Source organism: Leuresthes tenuis, unplaced genomic scaffold (genome assembly GCF_036924035.1).
Source record: "Leuresthes tenuis unplaced genomic scaffold, fLeuTen1.0.hap1 SCAF_2, whole genome shotgun sequence".
Classification (NCBI taxonomy): Eukaryota; Metazoa; Chordata; class Actinopteri; order Atheriniformes; family Atherinopsidae; genus Leuresthes; species Leuresthes tenuis.
In genome coordinates, this window is record NW_027325356.1 from 39,136,281 (window position 1) to 39,160,502 (window position 24,222).

Sequence of the window (24,222 nt, forward strand, 5' to 3'; positions counted from 1 at the left end):
AAAAGGAAACATGTAGAAATTGTGTATACTCTGCACTATCGCATGTACTGTCTGAAAAGTCAAGAAAAAACACTGACTAAGATGTACATCAGAAAACATTTATTGCTTTTAAAGTAAATTAATCACAAAAATATGCAATGAATTGCTGAAAGACATTAAAAAAGACAATAATCATACATAACAAAAAAACTATCATTTTTTTTTTTTTTAATTTCCTTCCCGGAACCTGCATTTTCAGGACATCTGGGGTCTGTACTACAAAATAGGTTCAACATATCATGGGTATTTTCTGATTATCTGGATTAACTAACCCCAGTCATAGGTTAGGGTAGGTGTGGGCGATATGACGATATTAAATCGTGAAAGATTGCAACGTGAAGATGATCCGTAACGATCTGTCAAACTGCAGAGATCGTGGGATCGTCTAGGGCACATTCTATAAATTGCAGTTCTATGCTGATGCACTGACGCACCAGATTTATTACGTCGTCAACCTGACCGACCAATCGCAGCGAATTACAGGCAGTGACGCGCTTTCTTACCCGCCTCCTTGTTTGTGTGTGTATCTGTAGCCCCATGGAGAGCCATGGCTGAAAGCCAAACAGAGGAGTTGGTTGCTAAAAAAAATTCCACCTCCATTATATGGAATTGGTTTGGATTTTCCGCAACTGATCAAGTGCAAGCAAATGTAATTTGCAAAGTTTGCACAGAAACCGTTCGCACGTCGGGTGGCAATACGACGAACCTGTTCAATCACTTCAAGAGGAAGCATCCCAAACAGTATGCTGAGAGCCAAACAGCGAGGGGCCCGGCGGCACCGGCACCGCAGGTGGAGGCAGCAGCAACATTAACACAGGCATTTGACAAAGGCACTCCGTGTGACAAGTCAAGCAAGCGATGGAAAGAGGTAACAGACGCTGTTACCTTTTATCTTGCAAAAGACATGGTGCGTTCAATACGGTAGAAAAGGAGGGGTTTGAACGCCTGCTTCAAATAGTTGACCTGCGGTACGAGCTCCCCAGCCAAAAATACTTCTGCAACACTGTCTGTTTTTCATTTTTCAATTTAAGATTGTGATAAAATCTAAATTGTGATTTTATTTTTTAAAAATCGTGATATGATATTTTTGTCATATTGCCCACCCCTAGGTTAGGGACACACCAATTTAGGGTCACAATGCCTTTTTCCTACTCTGGATGTGTGTCCTCATGTAACAAAATGGGCAGCGTTGGATTTAGATGACTAATCACAATCATGAATTTTGAGCCACATAACAACAAACTATAATCTTATACATGAGTATTAAAATATTCACTAAAAGTAACAGAACTGCTACAGTTAAAACAGGAGGTAAACCTGGAGAAATGAATGCAGACTTGGTTAAAGTGTCAATTAATAAGAAAAGAAAAAGAACCACATTAGTTCTAAATCTTTCAATGTCAGCGGGAACAAGCTTTAGTGAAGTAGGTATCTGTTTATGGTCACAGGTTAGGTTCCCAGATTCCCATAAGTTGCCATCGTTAACCAACTTTGTGATACTTAAAACCCAGAGTTACTTCACTAAGCCACTGTTCCTGCTTTGTAGTACAGACCCCTATATAAAGGCATTTATTTGTTTGAGCTGGCGAATGCCCCTTTCTATTTGATAACCACCCCTACCGTCTATGATGTCATCTGTCAGGTCATGTGTAACACCATGACCATCTACCTGAAGGTTATGAACCTTCATGCTAAAGATGTCTTCTTTAAAATGACGGGTAGCAGTGATGGAGCTCAAATAAGGATCAATCCACCTGCAAAATACAAAGAAGACTTTATTAACAGGTAACCTGCACACAGCTTCTTTACAAAAATATGTATAAAGAAGCAGGTTTATATCCCATGAAATTAATCAATGATAGATTTAGATTTTTTGTTGTCGTTTGTTTTTTTACACAAGAGGCTACTCAACTCAGCTGCAGGTGATCCATGATCACAGCAGTCACTTACTAAACACATTTACAGGTACAGATGTGCTTCACCCCTGTGTTTACAGGTAATTACCATAATACATAGATTGTTTTGTCGTTTCTGATTGAAAAAAGCAAACAAAGGACCTTTTTCAGTATTATTACATAATTTACACAATGATCAAGCTTCAAAGATAACAAGCAGGGCCTCTTAATTGTTTTCATTTTTTTAACAAAATCTATTCTTCTACCAACTAAAATAAATCATTAGAGCAATATTAAATGTTCTAATCCTTTTAATTCTGTCACTACTCACAGTGACTCTACAGGCCTTCCTGCAGTCCTGATGTACAGGTGCTGCAGTGGAGTTCCATTTTTGTCCAGGGTGGCAACTAACCTCCTTGTTGGTTTGTTGTTGCACAGGGTGGAATTCATTTCCAGCAAGATGCAAGCAGCATCAAATACCATATGTGTGGTGAAGAGGACATCTGGTATGATGAAGACCAAAGGAGGAGAATTTTCACAAGGCTCTTGAGGTTAAAAAAAAGAATCACATTTGGGTAATGTGTACACAGAGGCTGACTGCTGAACAACAGAAACAGTAAATGACAAGAAATAGGTAAAAAGGAGTTCATTTTTCACTTCTTCAAAAAACACTTAATAAATCTGTACAGTAATTTCACAAAAGTAGTGGAAGAAAATCAAGTTTGACATGGTGCACATAAACTGTGTTCTTGTGGGTAATGTCTATCTTTGTGGAAGTGATGGTTGTCCACCTGTGCCTTCCTCCAAAACCTCTTTGTTTCATGCATGACTTCAGTCACATATGAAAGAGGAGGCTTCTCGTGATGAGGAAGAGGACCAACAAGACCGACCTTTAAACCAGATGCTGGATGACAAATTCAGTAACAGATTGACAGCAGAAGATTCTGCTCCTGGTACTGCCATCTGCACTGCAGAGGCATGACTATTAAATTATGATTGTATAGGTTTGTACTGTTTGTGTTAATCTAACATTAGTTTTTTTTAAACAAGTCAGACTTAGTTACACTTAGTGAGTTAGGCTGTTTTCTGTAATCACTTACTAATCCAACATGTATCACCATGATAGTATTGAGTCACTTTAAGAACAGAGTTACTTATTTTCAGTTGGATTTATCCATTAAATCATATTTATCCTGTTCAACCTTCATATTTTTATTATCATTATTATTTATTCATGTTGAAAAGTTGTGAACATTACACCTCACCTCACCCCAGAATCTTTGTCTCACATTGGTGTTTGCTGTACAATTTTACATCAGGCTGGAGTTATTGCCATGGTATACAAGGTGGAGTTTTTTTGTGGTCATACATACTTTCTGTGTGAAAGTACTTCACAGTTACACCAGACCAAAATACAATTTAAAAATATGAAGCTGCAGTAATAAACAATAATTCTCACTGTAACTAATAATGATGTGGCTCATCCGCTATCACTGTGACAGCTAATATAACATCCAATCTAATGAGGACTACCAGATGTGATTAAATCGGTAATATCAATATGCTCTGTCAGAGAACATTAATACATTCCAATATATTTTAAACATTAAGACATAAAGTATCATAGATTAGACATTCCCGAAAATAAAGCTAACTAAATCTTACATTATTATTATTTAAACCTGACAGGGCAAAACCAAACGTGAATCTACTCAAATCCTCTCTGTCAGCTAGTCATTAGTTGATTGCTCTCATTTCCTACTCTATCTATGAGACCAAAAAATACATGAAGCTCTGTATGTTCAATTGTCTTATTAATAGCTGTCCAAAGTTAATGATGCTAGCTTTACAGTGGGGCTTGGTTATGTGTAATAGGGTAAATGTAACGACTAAAGGTCCTAATAATCCTGTCCATGAAGTCATTATCATTAAAGTAGAAAGAAAAATGTTATGTGGTACTTACATTTGTCTCTATCATGTTTTCACCAGTGATCCGAAAGAAATGTCTGTCTGCCACCAAAACAAATGCTTCCACAGGAAGGCTGTGATGTCAGCATTTTATCTGATTGGGATTTTTATTTCAAGCAAACAGAGAAAATCCAAGAGAAGAAACCATTTGTGAGAGCAAAGCAGAGTCCTGAGTGGGTTTAAACTGGATAGAGTTACATTTGTGCATACAGCATTGTATTTGAGTGCCAAAACATAGGTTTGAGGTCTAGCTTGAAATATTTGCACACCAGAAGGAACTTTTTTGAGTATGACGGAAGAGTTTTAAGAGAAGTTTTATATAAATTGGACTAACTTGGCTTAAATTGTTCTATATCTTTAAAGTGCCTTGAGATGGCATTTTTTTATGATTTGGCACTATATAAATAAAACTCAATTGAAAATAAGTTCATTGCTATTTGACCATAGTAGACCAAGTTTTGCAGAGTTAGAGGAGATTTTGTGGAAGTGCTCAGAGGTGGAGATATGGGTGGAGCTCACTGGTATATTCACAGATCCAAATCCATTGAATGGGAAAGAAGTTGGAGAGCTAGACCTCTTGCAATATTTCAGCCATATTTCAGTTTTTTTCATGCAAAAAAAAAACTTAAAATGACAGTTTTCAGGAAATAAATTAGATAGGATATCAGGATCTCCTGGCATGGGATTTAAAGCAAAACAACCTGAACTCAATCTAAAAAACAGTGGATCCAGCAATCAGAATAAAAGCACGGTGGCGCACTAAATTTTGAATCACTTAATGTCTGATGATGACATCCCTTGAAAACTGATGTCAATAAGCTGACTTGGACTAAACTTCTTGAACTGTAAATCCATATCTCCAAATGACTAAACCCAGTAGTAAAGCTTTTACACTTCAGATCAGCATTTCATGCGAAAGTGAAATTAAAGTGGTTCACAAAAACCTTGATTTTCTGAACTAAATTTAGCTTGTATTAGGGATGTTTTCCGATCCACAAATCCGATCCAGATTCTTTTGCCTCCTGATACAATTAGATTTTTTTAATGATTAGTTTTGCGGATACCGATCCGATAACGATACGGAAAAACAGCATGGAATTATGGTAACAAACGGTAAGTTTCATTGTGTGGAAAAGACTGGGATCACTCTTTTGTGCAAGGCAACATCAGACTTGACTTAAACATTTCTTTTCTATTTTTTTGAAAAAACAAATATACTGAATTACTTATTTATTTAATAATTGTGCAAACAATCTTAACCATAAAAAAAAAGTGTAACTGGTTCAGTCAGTGCAATTCGGGATTCAAAATCCAATGTAAAACAAAATATTAAATAATAAAGGACCTGAAATTGAGAAAAAACAATAGCTTCACAAGCTAGTGAAGCTATTGTTTTTTATTAGACTTTCAAAATAAATAGCAATCAGCTCTTTATATAGTTTAGTGCAAATGGGAATTAAGCATCCGTTACAAAAGCATCTGAACAAAACAATAGCTTCTCTAGCTTGGTAAAAACTAAAAAGAATAAGAAAAAAAATCTCCAGCTTAATTTTTTCACCACTTGAGGGGGCAGAAGGCCCTTGAATGAATGCCAATGCTGGACAGGACAAGGGGGAAATTTTAAAATAAAAAAAAATAAAAATGTCGATATGGATCGGCCCATTGTAACCGATCTCGAATTTTCTTCGATACTGGTACCGATATCCGATCCAAATATCGGATCGGTGCATCCCTAGCTTATATAGTTCTTCTTTTGGTGATTAACTCCAACTTTGAATTTAAAGATAATCTTTAGAACTGCACAGCTTTTTAATTGGGGACCATGTCCTCATTACTATCTGCTGCTATTGTGAGCAAAAGGGTTGCCGGCTAGTCTTGCTCATCTGAGCTGTTCTCCAGTTAAAAGTTACACTGACAAGCATTCAGGTGGCTTGTTCTTAGGGGTTCCACAGCAGGTGGAACAATTCATACATTTTGTGATATCACAACTAACCCATTTACACAGGGGACTGTACTCTCACCTTTTCTCTTTACACTGTATATCTCAGACTTCTACTACAACTCCAGAGTTCTGTCATCTTCAGAAATACTCTGCAGTTGTTGAGTGTATCAGTGATGGACAAGAGGCTGAGTACAAGGAAGTCGTTCAATCCCTTCATGGTGTGGGAACCATCACCTTGATTACAAATACTTTATTACAAAAGAGATGATTTTAGAAGGATGAGGAGTAAGCCAAACACTATCTCCATCCTAAGTGAAGAGGTGGAGGTGGTTGTGGAATACAGATTCCCTTAGGGTTTAACTGGACTGGAAGTGCAGTAAGTGAGGCTGTCTTTGAGAAGAGATATGACATACTGTGCTTATTAAGGAAGCTTAATTCCTTCAATGTCTGCAAAAAAATGTTGCCTATGCAGTTTGTGGTGGAGAGTGTAATCTGGTTTGCAGCCACTGGTTAGGGCAGCAGCACCAGAACCAGTTACGTAAACAAACTTAAATGGAAATGCTACACAAGTTACATGACATAAAGAACAACACTGACCATCCTCTAGATAACATTTTTTTTAAACAATAGTGTGATCAATATGAGTCTTCTTCAACTACAATGTATTAAGATGGAGAGATAAAGTAGGTAATTCCTGCCAGCAATAACAATACATAATGAAGGTTTATAATGCCTGCTAAGAAAAATAATGACAGCAACAGCATAATTTTCCTTTGGGATGAATAAAATATTTTTTAATTTAATTTTTGAATCAATTTTATTTCTGGAAAAGATGCAATTGGTCAGTTTACCTACCTTTTCAAATAGGCCCTTCACTGCATTGCTATTATGTTACCCTCAGTTATTCTACAGAGGGTCCATTGTCTTCTGTAAAACACAAAAACTAAAATAACCAGTTGAAAGGGTTTATTTTTTCTGGAACAATTGTTGTTTTTGAAATTATGAATTCACAAGATATTACAACTGAACAAATTGTTTGAAAACAAATTCTTTAAAAATATTATGCCGTCTCTGAGGGCCTAGAGTTTGGGTGATATAAGCAAGTATAACCTACTAATCCAACTAGATACCCATAGTTATATGGCTAGTAAACGGAATTAAATGAATGAGCCACCAGCTAAAATAAATTCAATTCAAAGCCAACTTGGTTCTGTGACCAAGTTCCATCATTCAGTGGCCTTTCCAGTGGAGTTTCAGATGTGGGAGAGGGTGCAACACTGGTTACGCAATCCTACAGGACCTGTTGGTTGTGGGAGAGGTCTTTGTGGATTGAGCTTTCTAACCATAGATGTCATTAGTTCCCAACATATTGGTATCAAATAAATATCATATGTGGAAAAATATCTTCTGAAAAGTTCAGAAGTCGAAGTCAAAAGCAGTGCAGTTATAGGCTGAATTAGGATAAACTGAGAAAAAACTGCAGAAATGGTGGTATTACAGTATATAGGAGTTCATTACTATGAATGACTACTTTTACATTAGTCACTGCAAACTGATTCATTGTTTCAACAGAAACAAATTTTCATCACAAATCAGCTAAGATAATGAAGCTTTGTTTAATCACACAGGTAACAAATGATTTTTCAGCATTCAATTTCTATGAGAAAATTCTTATGTCAGGAACATAGACAGGCTAGAAGAGCAGCTAGGAGGGTGACTGATGAACACATAATTCTGTGAAAACAGAGTTATGACACCTACAGAGTGTGACTTGGCATTCTAACCTCAGTCCCCTATCACAGTATGTCATCATTCATTTGTCTGATACTTCCCCCTCAATCATCTCTCTTCCTTATTTGACCCCAATCATCCCTATATTCCTTTGCTGCCAAAAGAGGCATGTAGGCATGTATAATATTCATGCTTTATATATATTTCTTAGCCTAACTCAAAGCAAAGTTATTAAAATAGAATTGTTCAATACAAGATGAAGGGGACACAGGAATTATCACTCACCAAATGTTTTATGAAAAGTCTACACAGGATAATGAGTGTATGTGTACTAATATCTGTAAGGTGTGACGGCCCCGCCCTCTATGTCAGGGTGTTTCCGGCTGGTCTGTGTGTCTTCCAGGTTCAGCGGAGGCGGGACCATCGTAAATGAATGTGCTACACCTGGGCCCGGTGGAGCGTATTTATTCTGATGCTGGCTGACTCTGGAGAGGCCCTTTTTTTCATGCCCGCCGCCTGAGGGAGATGCCGCACCGCGGTTTTGCTCTTTAGTGTCGTTTTCGTTTCGCACGCACACACAGACGCATCCATACACGCCTACATTACTGACTACTGATACTGATCTTTTGTCTTCTTTTTATTAATAAATGTATTACTTTTGTAGCAACCTCGTCTCCTCTCCCGTTCTTGGTTACAGTCCTTGAGCCGGGCTGTAACAAAGGTAATCATCATAAACCAGAGCTCTGTTTAAAGCCTTATAATCACAGTCTGTACCTTGTAACAGACAGGAATAATCATCTGCAGGGCAGGACTGACACAGACTTGTAATGTATCATCACAGATAGGTGAGGAATTAGGATGGTCAGTATCAATTACCACAATAAATAAAACACCAGATGGTCTTTGGTACCAAAATAATTAAAATTTCATGCTAAAAAAAAAACAAAAAACAAATAAAATGAATTACATTTATTTAATATATCTAAGAATACTGCACCGATGTGATGTGAGGTCTGTACGTGATTGTGACCTCTTAAAAATGTTTTTGGTCAAAACTCAAGAACTCATGCGCTAATCATGACAACATTCTGCACAAATATACGATAATGAAATCTTAACATATATATATACATCTTAAACATATACACAATGTTCTGCAAAAACACTGGTTATTATTCATTACCATAATTTGCTTCATTTCTAATTGCAACTATGGGGATTGTAAAGATATTCTGTGCTGTTGAGTTGAAGCTGTGTGAAAAACATCTGTGTTTTTAACATGTAGCTTATTTCCACATTTAACATTCATATTCAAATCATTGACTGCTGTCATGGCTACAGCTTTGTGCTGTACCACTTAAGTGGCTTTATCCTCTATTCTTAGACTCCTGTCTTGAATAAGGAATAACTCCCGGTAATAGTAAAATTGCAAACATATATGCAAACTGCAACTTGACAGACTAGTAGTGTGTCCAGTGATTTCTGCATATACAGCATTCTACTCTACTAAAAGTTCAAAAATGTCCAAAATTATTCAATTTACATCTATCTGTATCTATACCTGCTTTAATGGTAAATGGACTGTACTTGTATAGTGCTTTTATGGTCTAGCTGACCACTCAAAGAGCTTCCAACACTACATGCCACATTCACCCATTCACACACACTTACAGCACATCTTAGTCTGTGCATAACTACCTACTTTCTACCCATTCACACACATTCATACACCAGTGGCTGCATCGGTAGGCAATGTGGGGTTCAGTGTCCTGCGCAAGGACGTTTCAACATGTGGCCCAAGAAAGCTGGAGTCGAACCACCAACCTTGGTGAGCGACTGCTCTTCCTCCTGAGCTATCAGTTGTGCGTACTGTGGGGCTGGAGCCTACCCCAGCTACTATCAGGCGAAGGGCAGGGAACACCCAGGACAGGTCATCTGTCCTCACAGCAAGTCTTTAATTAACCTAACATGCATGTTTTTGGATGGTAGGAGGAAGCAGGAATACCCGAAGAGAATGCACACATACACGGGGAGGACATGCACTTGTCCTGGCATGAACTCCTCACAGAAAGGGCCCAGCTGAGATTAGAAAGGGGAACCTTATTGCTGTAAGGCAAAAGTGCCTTACACCATAGAGCACACTATAGAGCAATCCTTAAATTAATTTGTAATTAAGTAAGTAAATAATGTAGTTTCCACGGTAATTAACAAACTCAGTATACCTTAAAACATTTAGCTTCCTGCTTGTACAAAGGGCCATTGCAGCAAAAAAACAACTAAAATCATCCGATTCAAATTAAATTCAAAGCTCACATTTTAGAAATATAAACTAAACTTAAAAAGCCACAGCTGTCCTAACTATCCTAGTGGAAACAATTTACATACAGTGGATCATTTATAAGAGAAGAAAATACAACAGAAAGTCTAGTGTGACAAATAACAATAGTTATTGTAGCATCATCAATTAAGCCATGTTAGAAAGACGGCAGGAATACTTAGTGTCTCTCTCTTTACAGCACTGAGGTTTGTTCAGAGTCAGAGCCAACAGAGCAACTGTCAAAGCAAATTACAGCAGGAAAAATACTGGAGAGAGGTCTCCTTCCTCCCTCTTCTCCCCTTTTCAACCTACACCTTCTTCACACTACCACTATCACTTCCTCGTTTTCCCTCCATCCCCTGCTCTCTTCCCAAGGTCTCCTCCTCATTCCCTACCCCCCATCATCTTGCAGTATCCCCTCTCTTTCAAAAGAAACTGAGCTGCTTATAGTCATATATAAACACAGCATTCATGAACCTCCATGATCAACACTGACATATACTGACATCTGAATATTCAGGAGCATATGCATACGTACACATCATGCATATACACACAAAGGCAGACGAAGGGAGCGCATAATGTAAGAGCATGCATGCAAACATTCTTGAAGATGCACTGGTGACTCTTGTGTGTGTAGTAGAGCTGTCTCAATAGTACAATAATGTCAGTCCTTAGTGTGCATTTGTGTGTGTTTGTGTGTGTGTGCACTGCTTATTGTAATAAATTGCACGCAGGACAATTAGAACAACTAATCCATTAGCAGAGTTGGTTTGTCCAGATGTAGAAATGTTTGTGTCTGTGTGTAACATTTGTTCCCATGTTGTTGACATGAGTCTGTTTAGTTGTGGGGACCCCCCCTCCTGCTCAAAAGTTATAGAAAATAATACATAATGGGAATAATTACCATCTGCGAACTTGGCTGAAATGAGATTGTGTTGAAGTTATATTTAATATTAGTTTTAGGATGAGGTTAGGTCACCAGGAAATTGTTAGAAGTCAATCTAACCCGGTCTTCTGAAGAGATATTCTGTGCATGTGTACATGCATTTTTATGCTCATTAGGCATCGCTAAGGCAGTCAACAAGAATTGTAGTTATACTTCATTACAGACCAAATAGTACAAATACACACACTTAATTCACACTTAATCATTTGCTTTCAGTAACTATTTTCCAGTGGTCTCTCTGTGCAATCTTAACAATGTCCACAATCTACACCCTCCCATAAGGCCCCTCTCCCCCCTTTCAAATTCACTTATTAGAAGCATCACTTTATAGCTGCTGAGATAACAGAGAGAAGCAGTTCATTAAGAGTTCTGAAACAGGGTTATCAGCCAGTGAGAAGTCCACAGGGAGAACTTTGTCTGTTCAGCGGCAGCAGTATCCTATTACACAACAACACAGTAAAGTAAGCTCATCCTGAATTACAGTCATATCAAACCAACAAAAAAGGAGAACCAGTAATAATTGTAGGAATTATGGAGGCGCTGCATGGTGGTGTGGTGGTTAGCACCGTCACCTCACAGCGAGAGGGTTCCAGGTTCAATTCCTGCCTGCCAAAAACATGCATGCCAAAAACATACATATTCGGTTAATTGGTGAATCTAAATGCCCCCACCGGCGGATTAACGGTATAGAAAATGGATGGATGGATTATGGAGGCTTTCAGTGTCAAACTACAACAGAAGATGTAGAAGCTGAGGAGTTGTTGCAAGCGATTTGTGATTTTTTTTTTGTTGTTTTTTAAAACAGGAGGGACCTAAATGTTTTCCAAGTCATGTACTTTATTAACTATTTAATACAAACGATTACATGTAATCAGCTTATTAAAATGAACCAGTTTGAGACAATAATTCCTAAAAAAAAATCTGAATATAGTTTTTATGGTGAAAAAGATTTGTAAGCAACTTGATATCTCAGCGACCTGCCTAATTTAAGGAAAGACAGTTTTATGGTATGGCACATGCTAATAATGAACTTAACGCTGGTTAAATATACCTAAATATAGGCTAATAGCGATAGTGTAAGATACCCTTCTACTGATTCAATTAACAATTGAAAACATTGAATGAAGGTGCACTTGTTCGTGGTGAAACGAAACATCTCAGACTCAGTAGGACAACAACAATAACGTTCAGCACAGCCTCATTACCTCAGACATTCTCAGACCTCCATTTTACCTGATGACAGTTGTCACAGTCTGTGAGCTCCAGCTCAGCGGGGATGCTGTTTTTGTCGGGCGGGGTCTCGCTGCCTTTGCCACCACTGACTCAGTCCTCCGGTCCTGACCTTCTTGCTGCAGTAACGTCACTGCTTCTAACTCCCAGCACCTACAGGAGATGCCACAGAAGCTCAATTCAAACGGTGTGTTCACACACGCATTGTTCATCCCCAGTGTTGCGCTCGCCAGCCTTCTGCCTTCCCGTTTGTCTGTTATGCTCCACCCGGTGGCGTTTTGGGCCGTGCCGCGCCGGACAGTGTAGAAGCCAGTAAGGACAACATGGCTAAACACGCCCAGCCGGCCAGCCACGCTTCAACTGGACCCGCCTCTTACCGTAATATCACAAAGAGACAGCCTTGACGCAAGAAAATCCATCAACAGCACGGCATTGTCTTGTTGTTTGACCCACCGCAAGTAGTATCCTTCCTGTTTGTAACCACAGAGAACTCAGCTCAAGAGAAGTAATCAAATAAGAGATGAAAAACATGGTTGTGGACCTAGAATTAGCCAGTTTGTGCCTTGAATCACTTATTTTCATACATTTAAAACAAACGTAGCACTTATTTAACCTCATTATGTTGTGTTCTGTCATTTCAACATATTCCATGTAGTAACATTAACTTAACCGTTGATCAGATCATTGACAATCAAGCGTGGTGAGATTGTATTTCCATTAAGGGTAGGAGTGCCTCTACTGAAAATTCAACTTTGCTTAAGTGTAATGTTTCAATTACACTTAAATGTTTTAAGCTTTGTTGCATCATCTGTTTGAATGAAATTATTTTCTGCTGAGAGGCACCAATGGTGGAGCTTTGCCTTCAATTTTCATTTTGACATTTCACTAGACTGAACACAATTCACTGTGACATCTAGTGTAAGCTTGTCTTGGTGAAGAACCAAACTTTAATCACTGTTTAATCTTCATATTGTGGGCATGATAAATCATTTGGCTTATTTTGTGATTTGTGTTTTTTTCTTCTGTAGGAATATGTCTTCATGTTGACTCATGTTCCAGTTATCCAAAAACACAACTTCAGACTAACTGGGACAGATAGTTTAATGAATAGTCAGGCACAATGTAAGGAGCACACTTGATGAAGGTTCAATTCCCAGTTGGGTCCCTTGTGTGGCGTTTGCATTTTCTCCCCGTGTATGCATGGGTTCTCTCCAGGTTCCTCCCACCGTCCAAAAAACATGTATGTTAAATTGTCTCTGTGTGGCCCTGTGATGGACTGGCAACTTGTCCAGGGTATACCCTGCCTCTCACCAAATGACAGCTGGGATAGACTGGGATAGGCTCCAGTCGCCCCTTGACCCTAAATTGGATTAAGCAGGTATAGAAAATGGATCGAGTGGAGGTGGTTTTAGATGCAGTTTGTTGGATAGCTCACATATGTAGCGTGATGTGATAAGATATAAGGTTTTATAAGAAAATTCTCACTATCTAAATAAGCCTTATATAACCTCGTGTTTTGGGCACCACCTTCAATCGAAGGAAAAGACAGAATCTTACAATTCTGGTATGTTAAAATTAATATTACAGTCTTGTTTGGCTGGACAGACAAATACTTAAAGAAAACATACAACACAACTAGTTAATTATATATATATATGTCCACCATATATATATATATGTTTCTTCCTTCTCATCTTCCTCTCCTACCATCTTTCTGGTTACTTAATTTCTCTCTGTCTTCTTTCTCGTTTTCTGTTCTCTTTCTGCTCTCTCTTGCTCATCTTTGCCCTCGACTCTTCCCTTGTTTTCGTTCCATAATTTTTTCTCTGACTTTGCATCACGGTTTCAGGAGTTTGACTCGTGGAGGCAGGGCCTGATGTAGGCTTATGCTACACTTTCAGTCAATCGTATGACTGAAACTGTTGTGACGTCTACCTGGGCGTGTTTAGTAAGATGATCTAATTCTAGCGTTAAGAGATTTTGGATGACACAAAGAAACTTGATCTTCTGTTTCATAGACATTCGTCTAGTGGATTCTGAAAACACCACAACTTGTTAAGATATGAAAGTTAAATATATAACATAGATTTATGATATAAAAATATCATTTAACAGCATAACATAACATAGGTACTGATTATGAGTTTCAGAATTCAGATGGATATCTGTAAAGTTAAGACATATGAATAACGAACCAAACAATATATTATTTTCCTGTGTTAAACATGGAATACAATAAGAAACAGCAGGAAACATCGGTTAACAGTTGCATTACTTCATATAAATGTCCAGTTAATTTTGGGTTTAACTATTCAATACTACGGACCACTAAGGGGCAATGTGGCTCCATAGGCAGGTTAGTGCTTTTCCAAAATAAAGATTTATTAGTTATTCTTCCAAGTACGATCGTGAAAAAGGTCTTAAAATGCAGCTCGTGATTTCACTGAGAACGTGAAAGAACTTGTACAAAGATATAAAGCACATTTAATACAGTTTCAAGATACAACTAAAATTGAATCTGAGTAAGGTGATTTTTTCATGAGGCGTCTGTCTGGTTTGGGTCAGTCAGGGTAGCTGTCACCCTTGGTTTACTTTGTCCAGATAAGGTCGGAAGTGTCACCTAAAAAGGGTTCTTTGTTTGTTCAGCTTAGTTAGCACTAAGTCGTTAATGCATCCATCTAAAGTTTATGGCGCAGGTCTGTGGAAAGAGGGGCTGAGAAACTTCCCCAAAATGCTTTCATTGTCAGGGACCTGGGGAGATTCAGTGTGGGTAGTGTCTTTTTTCCCAGGTCCACCTGAGGGCGTCATGGGACCAGTACCTGGAGAGTGGATCTATACACCTGGGAAGAATCAGTGATCACCAGCAGTATATCAGGAGTTGGCTGTCAGTCCTTGAGTATTGAACTTTGTGGTAAAACCTAAGCCCCCTGAGTTCCTTGTGATTCAAGAAATTTCTGTGCGACAACTCACTAATCCTCTTGTGTTCTCTCCATCTTCCCAAGATATTAAGAAATAACCTTCAACGTGCAGCCTCTTCTGAGTATTCTCTTGAGAGAATTAAACCTTTGAATTTTCTTATCCACGGCTGGCAGCATTCGTCCTCCTGATGATCAACTTTCCCTGTGCGACCTGTCCACCCTCCAACACTTCCCTTCTGTACTGGTTCCCAGACAACAAATGGCTTCCTCCTGGCACACCCATACTGGATAATCCCCCTGGATTCCTCTCTCTCCTCTGGACGTGATCCAGTCACCTGCACAGTAAGGACCATTCCTATCCCAGTCAGTTCTTTTCATTCCAGCCATCATTCACATTCCTCTCTCTCTAAAGTGAAGCTTCCGCTCCCCAGTTCCTGGTTTCCTCTTACGGATTCACATCCATATTTCATTATCTGGTCAATAAACCTTTGAATTGTCAGTTCTTTTCAGAGCTTCTGTGTATGTGGGTCAAACGTTTGGATAAAACCATGCCATTCATAGGGCAAAGGTTGTTGTAAATTTGTCTTCCTTGGTAGAAATCCCACATTTGGTCTTTACACACTGACCATCCCCACTAAAAAAGGTCTGTAAAAGTCTTAAGTTTGTATTAAATTCCACACTTGAGTTCGCTACACATACAAAACAATACCTATGTAGACAACAGGACCAGATAGGTAAAAGTTATAATTAAATGTTAGAAATACTGTCTAAAATCATTGAAAGGGCGGTCTTTAAGCAGGTCAACGATTACCTCTCTCATAACAACCTCCTTGACCCAAACCAATCAGGGTTTAAAAGTGGACACTCCACCGAGACGGTTCTGTTAGCTGTGACAGAAGCCTTAAAAGAAGCCAGAGCGACAGCTAAGTCCTCTGTACTTATCCTGCTCGACTTATCGGCTGCATTTGACACTGTCAACCACAGTATCCTTTTGTCCATGCTCTCAAGCATGGGCACATGCTCCTGGTTTGAATCGTACCTCACTGGTCGGTCCTTCAAAGTATCCTGGCTTGGTCACACTTCTGCAGCGCACCACCTTGCCACAGGGGTCCCCCAAGGCTCAGTACTGGGACCTCTTCTCTTTGCCATATACACCAACTCACTGGGACAGATCATCCGATCACATGGCTTTTCATACCAATGTTATGCTGATGATACCCAGCTCTATCTGTCATTCCCACCTGATGACCACACGGTCTCAGCACGAATCTCAGACTGTCTCTCTGACATATCAGCATGGATGAAAGCCCATCATCTCCAACTTAACCTCCCAAAAACTGAACTGCTTGTCTTTCCAGCCAAACCAACCATACAACACAGCATCTGCATCCAAACCGAATCCCTATCTCTTGCTCCATCAAAGGTTGCTAGAAACTTGGGTGTCATGATTGATGACCAACTAACCTTCAACGATCAAGTTACCTCGGTTGCTCGTTAATGCCGCTTTGCATTACTAAACATAAGAAAGATCAGACCATACCTGACCCAACATGCCACCGAGCTCCTGGTGCAGGCCATGGTCATCTCCCGCCTTGACTACTGCAACACTCTCCTAACTGGTCTCCCAGCCTGTGCTGTGAAACCTCTGCAGATGATCCAGAATGCGGCAGCGCGTCTGGTCTTCAATCAGCCTAAAAGAACACACGTCACCCCTCTGTTCATTGAACTCCACTGGCTACCCTTAGCCGCCCGCATCAAATTCAAGTCACTGATGTTAGCCTACAAAGTGCTTAATGGAACGGCTCCCATCTACTTGAATGCTCTTGCAAAGGCTTATGTCACAACTCGGTCCCTCCGTTCGTCCCAGGATTGTCATCTAGCAGTGCCTACACCACGCCTAAGACAATCCAAACTCTTTTCATGTGTCGTCCCACGATGGTGGAATGACCTACCGAGCGCTACCAGAACAGGGGCGTCCCTGTCTATCTTCAAGAAGCTCTTGAAAACCCAGCTCTTCAGAGAGCATCTCCTATCCTAGCACTTACCTACCCCCTCTATCTCTGCACTTTATCTTTCTGCACTTCTTTCTATGCCTACACCCTATCTCTACTCTGTCACCTCTGACATAGTCAGACTAGTGGGTTTCTTCTATGTAGTTTATTGTTAGCTTTTATATAGCTTGTTAAATCTTCATTTGTAAGTCGCTTTGGATAAAAGCGTCTGCTAAATACATAAACATAAACATAAACACAGTCTTAGATCCTTGAGCCCTCTAGGGGTAAACCCAGCCTTTTCACTTTAATTTAAAATGAATAAATAATTAAAGCTATGCCAATAGTGGCAAAGTGAATTTAGGATGACAGCCTAAAAAAATAATACATGTGACATGGTTGCTGAAATAACGTGTATATAGTATGATGGTGAGGACAGAATACAATTCAGGTCACTTAACCATAGGGAACCAGCCATATATTATGTCTCATTAGCCTACATGAGAAGGTCAAAGAGGTGCACACATCAATCATGTGTAAAAATTATTAATTTTCAAGAATATATGGTTTAAAAGGGGTCAACTATGAGACTCTGGGGAGCTGTACTAGTTTCTATCAGAATAATTAATTAAGTTGCTGCTTCCTGTTCGCTCTGTTCTCTGAGGAATGCTGATTGAAGGTGTTACATCAATGCATTACCTTGGACATGTGGGATATGATCACCAACGCCATCAAGCACACTGATGGCCAATCAATTAGCCAGCCAATGGGGTAAGGGTACAAGTGAAAAATGAGTGTGTGCTGGTGGCATGGTGCTTCTTGATGCTAAAAGTGTTCACACCGGCTCTGCACTGCACAGCACATTTTCAAGATTCAATTATTTACAAATTGCTAGTTAGGTAAAGCAGGCAGACAACACATTTGCAGAATAACATAGAAGTCCTAAGGATTGACTTGATTTTTCAGACTGCTTATTTTCATAGCTACATGTATTGCAGTCAACAGATGAATTCATGCAATCTACGATCCAAGCATTACTCCTTGTGGAATTGTGGGAGTGTCTCTCAGATATGAATTTCTTATTCCAGACAAGTCAATTTAAGTGTTCCAAACAAGGCCGTAACTACCATAGAGGACACCGAGGTCGTGTCCTCGGTATTTCTTTTTCTTTTTTTTTTTTTGCTTAAATTGTGGTGATTTTATATTTGAAGATCCGAGAGTAGCGCGACTGTTTAATAAAACAGTGGCTCAATTTGGGCATACGTGCTGCGCGTCATCAACAACGTGCACTGTTTATGGTAACTACCACACAAGTCGGACTCTGATGTCACCGCTACCGTTAGTGAGTCTGTCAGTCACACCAGTCACTGGAAGAGGAGCACATCAAGCTAAAGATGTAGATGAAGAGCAGTTTATGTGATAGATGTGATAGAAATGTTGGATGCTGAACATGTTATATATTTCTATGCCGGAGCACAACGCAGCAACACTGCACAGAGCAGATCGTGCGGGACAGGAAGTCATGCGCAGAAACAAAATAAAACACCTGATGGGGCGGCTGTAGCTCAGGAGGAAGAGCAGTCGCCCACCAATCAGAAGGTCAGTGGTTCGACTCTGGCTTCCCCAGGATACATGTCGAGGCGTCCTTGGGCAAGACACTGAACCCCACTTTGCCCCACTTTCCCCCAGTGTGTCATTGGGGGTATGAATGTGTGTGAATGATTAGAAAGCACGTAATTATGTGTATCTTAAGACGTGCTGTATGAGTGTGTGTGAGTGGGGTTAATGCGGCATGTAGTGAAGCGCTTTGAGTGGTCAGTTAGACTAGAAAAGCACTATAGAAGTCCATTTTACCTTTTTTTTTTTACCTGGTTAATTTTCAAAATAACATTATTATTTAAATAAAATAATAATAACAATAAATCATTTTCTGTGATAACTTGCCCTTACTTCACCAGAATGGTCCTTCAAAAAGCCTCAGAATGCCTCATTTTTACCTCAAATTTCAAAAGCTCTGCACCGCCCTCAAGGTTTTTTAAGATTTCTGACACATCTGAAAACATGATGTTGAAATGGCGTATTGTTTTAATTTCTATTAGTTTAGTATTTGACTGTGTTTATAGATTCAAGATTCAAGAGTTTTAATTGTCACATACATAATCATACATAGTACAATGTGCAGTGAATTTTTTTTATCTGCTACCAAGAATTAAGGATAAGAATTTAAATATAAATATGTCGAATAAAAAAAAACCTTGGCACAATAATTCCACACAAAATAAGAAAAATGGTTCAGTAAAAAAGTGTTGAGTGTAGGGTATTAAAATATAAGTGTAAACTTTTACAATATTAACAATATTATTGATGTTAGCATTAAGGTGCAGATGAGTGAGATAGTGTTAGAAAAATTATATAGTCATACTATGAGAAAAGCTGCATGAATAAGAGTTTCTGTGATGGGGGGAGGCCTCCTCCTGTCTTTTGGCTCTCATAATACTATGTAGCAAGCAAAATTCTTTTGACTGTCTGAACTCGTCTTCCCATAACATTAAATGGCTAGTAATGCCTTTTCCCATAACATTGAATGTCCCTTTCCCATAACATTGTGTGGCCAGTAAACATAAACAATATAAATAGCAATAGTACCATTTTGTTAGTCAGACAACTCTGAGCCAGCTTCCTGACAGGTTGTGCAGACTTGTCTCTTTCTTGCAAGAAATAAATGTTTTGTGTTAATCGTATACAGCAACTCTGAGCCTAATTTTGAGAGAATTTTTCTGACAGATAGTCCAGTTTTTTATATTATTTACTAAAGGGAAAACAGGATAGGGAGGAAAAAGCTGAGCCAAACCAAGCTCATATTTGGGTCAAGCAGCAAGAAGAGGAGCAGTGATAGAGGGAGAGCAGGTACAATAAAAGGAAGAGACTATGCCAGACCTGTATATGTTTTAAAAGTCAGATGTATAATGCATGATAATTGAATTATTGTGTAAGATTATAATAGAAATGTGTTCAAAAGCTGGTTTTCCTTAACAAGAGTGAACAGAGTAGGCACTATCATCAACATAATAGTGTAATAGGGCTTGGGTATTTATTTTAAATACTGAAAGAAATATGAAGCATTTGTGTATATTATCCCTCTGTACCAGGACAGTTCATTCCTTTTTATTCCTAATCCATGACTTGATGAAATTCATTCTCCAGTTTTACATTGTAACTCATTTGCAAATCATTTAGGATGTGGCTGATGTTCTCTGATAACAAACAAAACAAAAGAACCTAAAAGTCATTATGTTGTTTTTGTTCCTTTAAGACTCTGAAAATGGCCAGATTTAAATAACGGAACTAAAAAAAATTCCAGGGGAGCATGTCCCTGAACCCGACTAAAAGTTCTGGCTCATGACCTCAGTATTTTTTGGGTCCTGCGTCCGGCCCTGGTTCCAAATGCTAGTATCTGGCATGTGACCAACTATAATGCCGCAGTAGTGTTTGCTACTGAAGTTACAAGTTAAGAGACTGTCAGCATCAGGTGTTAAGATTACTTTTGTGAAGGTTCGTGTACAGGGTGGACCAAAAGAGCAGGAGGTATTCCAGAAAGGAGGTTCAACAAACTCTGAATCTATCCTTGAACTCTGAGATGGGAAACCCTGAGTATCCGGCTCCAGAACAGCTGATCTGCGTTAGTTCAATCAACTCTGAGTATGTTCACCCTGAGTTAAGCGCGTGCATGACAACAATAGGTCTTCTGGTTGTGCCTCGAACCAGGTGCATAACCAGAGGAGACAGAGCCTTCCAGTCTGTCGCACCCAGGCTTTGGAATAGTCTTCCTCAGGACCTGAGAGACTTAGCTACCGTGGACATTTTTAAAAAACATCTTAAAACATACCTGTTCAGGCTGGCTTTTAAGGTGTCGTAGTGTTATTTTGACTGTTTCTGTCTGTTGGTTTTGTCTTTGTATTTTTATTCTATTTGTGTGTGGACCTGTTTCATGATTTTAACTTGATACCTTGACGGTGCTATGTGAAGCACTTTGTGAGTTTTTTTCCTCTGCGAAAAGTGCTATATAAGAGAGAGAGACGGCATGGGAAAGAATCGCTGCCCATGTCAACGTGTAAGTGTGAATGTACTATTCCATTGACGTTACATTACCACCTCTGACAGAGGCTGAGGAACTGGCCCTCAGCCAAAACAACAATTGCCCGGTGGCTGAAGCTCATCGGAGCCTGTCATCCCCCAGAACACAAGTGCCTACATCAGATACAAGTATACACTTATGTCTTTTTAAAAAATAAAAGTAATATATATAAATATAAATATATATCCACCCACCCAGCAGTTATGGATGGTGTCATCTGCCTAGTTCAGCCTCCGACTGAAATAATTGTAAACCCTGCAGCTGTAAGTATTCCATACTCTGATCTTGCCTCAGATGGTAGTTAAAAGTATTCTGAAACAGTATCTTTTCCTGCATCACAGGAGGAAGATGATAATGATGATGAATATGAGGAAACGCTGTCTGCTGCCACAGGGAGAGATCCAGAGGGGGCTGCTTAAGTGTATCTTAATATTATGTATAGCTACTGGCAGTGCTCTACCCATTGACATTCCTTTACATTCTTGAGTGGAATTTGGGGTTTGACATGTACACTGAAGTGATGAGCATAGATAATGGCTAACAACCACATTCTTGTTCTTCAATAGAGCATGGACGGGCATCACCAGAAGGAGGGTCCATCAACATCCACAGCACAGTTTGACACTGAGATTTTCGGTCACTATGTTAAATGTATGTAGAAATATAGGAATTAAATGTCGTCCATATGTTTCCCTGTTACCGGTAAAGGAGTTGTACAATGGTGCACCTGATGAAAACAATTTTTTAAAAAACAGAGAAAGAAATAGCGTACCGGAATTTGCAGATTAAAAAAAAACTACCTTGAAATTCTATGACTGGAACGCCAGTTGAAGTGGGTGCATTGTCATGGTGAAACAGGTGAATATGTTAATGTTTGGAACTATATTACAAATCCTGACTGTTGCTTTTGTACTTTTAGGGAATAAAGAAGAATCAAATCACATGTGAATTTGTCTGTACTTTATTTTGAATCAAAAGTAATTTTGGGTGACCCGGCTCAGGGTCAGAGTAAGGGGTCAACAGAGAGGGCTGGCATGGCACTTGGCTTCTACATTTGTGATGATGTAAGCTGCATCACATATGATCTTCATAGTGCAGATAATGACATGAGTTAGTTGTATTGTAATGTATACATTTTCATGTACATATTTTTTAAGACAGTAAGTCACAAACCTGAACATTGATGCTGTGAAAGGATTTTCTATTCACATCCCCTTCGTCTAGTGCAGGCGCAGTAATAGGAATATGTGTCCCATCTATGCATCCTATCACATTTGGAAGCCCTGCAAAATGACAGCTAATTAAGCTACTGACCCCGCTCTGAGGTCGCAGCAGAATGTATGTCATTATTTGAAATAATAGAATATATAATTTCTACAGCAGTCACCTGCAATCTTGTGGAATTCCTCCTAACAGGTTTGTGTCCGGGGAACACCACCATTACTGGTAACACGCGTTTCAGTGTGAGGGTCACTTTCCTCACAGTTCTACAAACTGTTGCCTTTCCAAAGTGCTCTGCATCCCTGATGTTATAAAGAAAACTACCATTTTCCAAAAAAACAGTGAGATGCATAAAATTTGCTCTGATGTGAGTGCACGTACGCGGTGTGTGAGGTTGGTGATATATGGCCGGAGAATGTTATCAAGATAAATTATACTGTTTGAGGAAAAGCTGTAGCTTTCAAACAGATAAATGAGAAATGATAATACATCTAAACTGGGTCAGAAGATTCTCTCACAACGTAAAGCATTTCTAATCGGCTTCGATGTCAATCGGATTTGGTAGGAATGGGCAATCCATGTCTACCAGCTTTCTTCATGTGGGAGGAGACAGGTAGAAACTCTGGGTTTCTTATAGTAAACTTGCCAGCAAGCAGGTTATGTTCACAGAGTCTGTTACCATGGTGATTGACTCAGAGTTTCAGGTACCTCTCTTTCTGGAACGGATAACTCAGAGTTTCCCTTATCTCAGGGTTAACTTTCTCTGAGTTTTCACATAACCCGCTTTCTGGAATACCCACCAGGTGGTAGTCCAAAAACGGTTTATTGAAAACCAAACAACTCAAAAGGCCATTTCAGGCAGCGGTGCAGGCGGCGGTGGCTGGAGGCTGGACAATGACTGTCAGCGAGGATCCAGGCAAGGCTTGGTAACAGAATCATCTGGCAGTGGTGTGGAGGTGAACCAGACTTTTCTGGAGTGGAGTGGTGATTGCTGGATCGAACCCAGGTGTGCTGTGCTGTGCTCCTTGCTCCTCAGGAAAAATAGGTAAGCCGCGCCCCTGAGCCATTGCCTGCCCTGCAGGACAGACAGGAAAAGAGGAAAACAACTCAATAGCCACAACTCATTACCACAGCCCTAACCTACATGAAAACAAAAACAAAAACCCCAATCCACAGCAACTTTTCCTTTTTTCCTATGTATCTTGTATTTTCCTAACTAATAAATTAACATTATTATAGCTAATGATTACAATAATAATAATTTAAAAAATGCATAGACAATCATCTAGACTTGAATGTACATAATTCTTTTTCATACTCCTCAAGCACAGATGCCATGTGTATTGGGTAGGATTGTCCCAATAGTAAAATGTCCAACTCGATGCAGATACAAAGGAAATTATTCAGTGAAAATAGTATAATATTGTCACTTCTGCAGAGGGAACAATGAAAAATCAAGAGGAATAAAATGTTTTTAGAAACAGCTTCAGATTAACTTTTTCCATTCACAGCACTGGTGGTCCACTCTATCTCTAAGGCTGAGCTCAGCCACCCTCCAAATGGACCAGTTGATCAATTAAAGCCCTGATGGTCCAGCTGCTACTTCCACAACCTGGACTACATCTGTACTGGATCGCTGATTTTCCTGAATGTATTTAAAAATAACGCATCAATGAATGAAATGTACACCTTATATGATGACACTATATGCTTTACACTTTTCAAACTTATTCGAAAAACTTTTGAATATTACAGAAATCGCCAAGATTTAGACTTTATTGAACCAACTTTGTAACTTTTAGAATGCAAAAAAAAAGAGGAAAAAAACATCTCCTGATAAAAAAAAATGCAAAATAAAATTAGTCTCCTGGCCTACATTACATTCA

The 24,222-nt window shown here is 39.2% G+C and overlaps 1 protein-coding gene across 1 annotated transcript in view; it reads right to left on the reverse strand.

Moving 5' to 3' along the window:
* The window catches only part of dok4 (docking protein 4), a 172,570-nt gene extending 160,177 nt beyond the window's left edge, over positions 1 to 12,393 (reverse strand). The window contains exon 1 of the mRNA XM_072381049.1: positions 12,075 to 12,393. The gene's annotated coding sequence lies outside the window, so the exon portion shown is untranslated. The remainder of the gene's footprint in view (positions 1 to 12,074) is intronic.
* Positions 12,394 to 24,222: the final 11,829 nt, after the last annotated feature.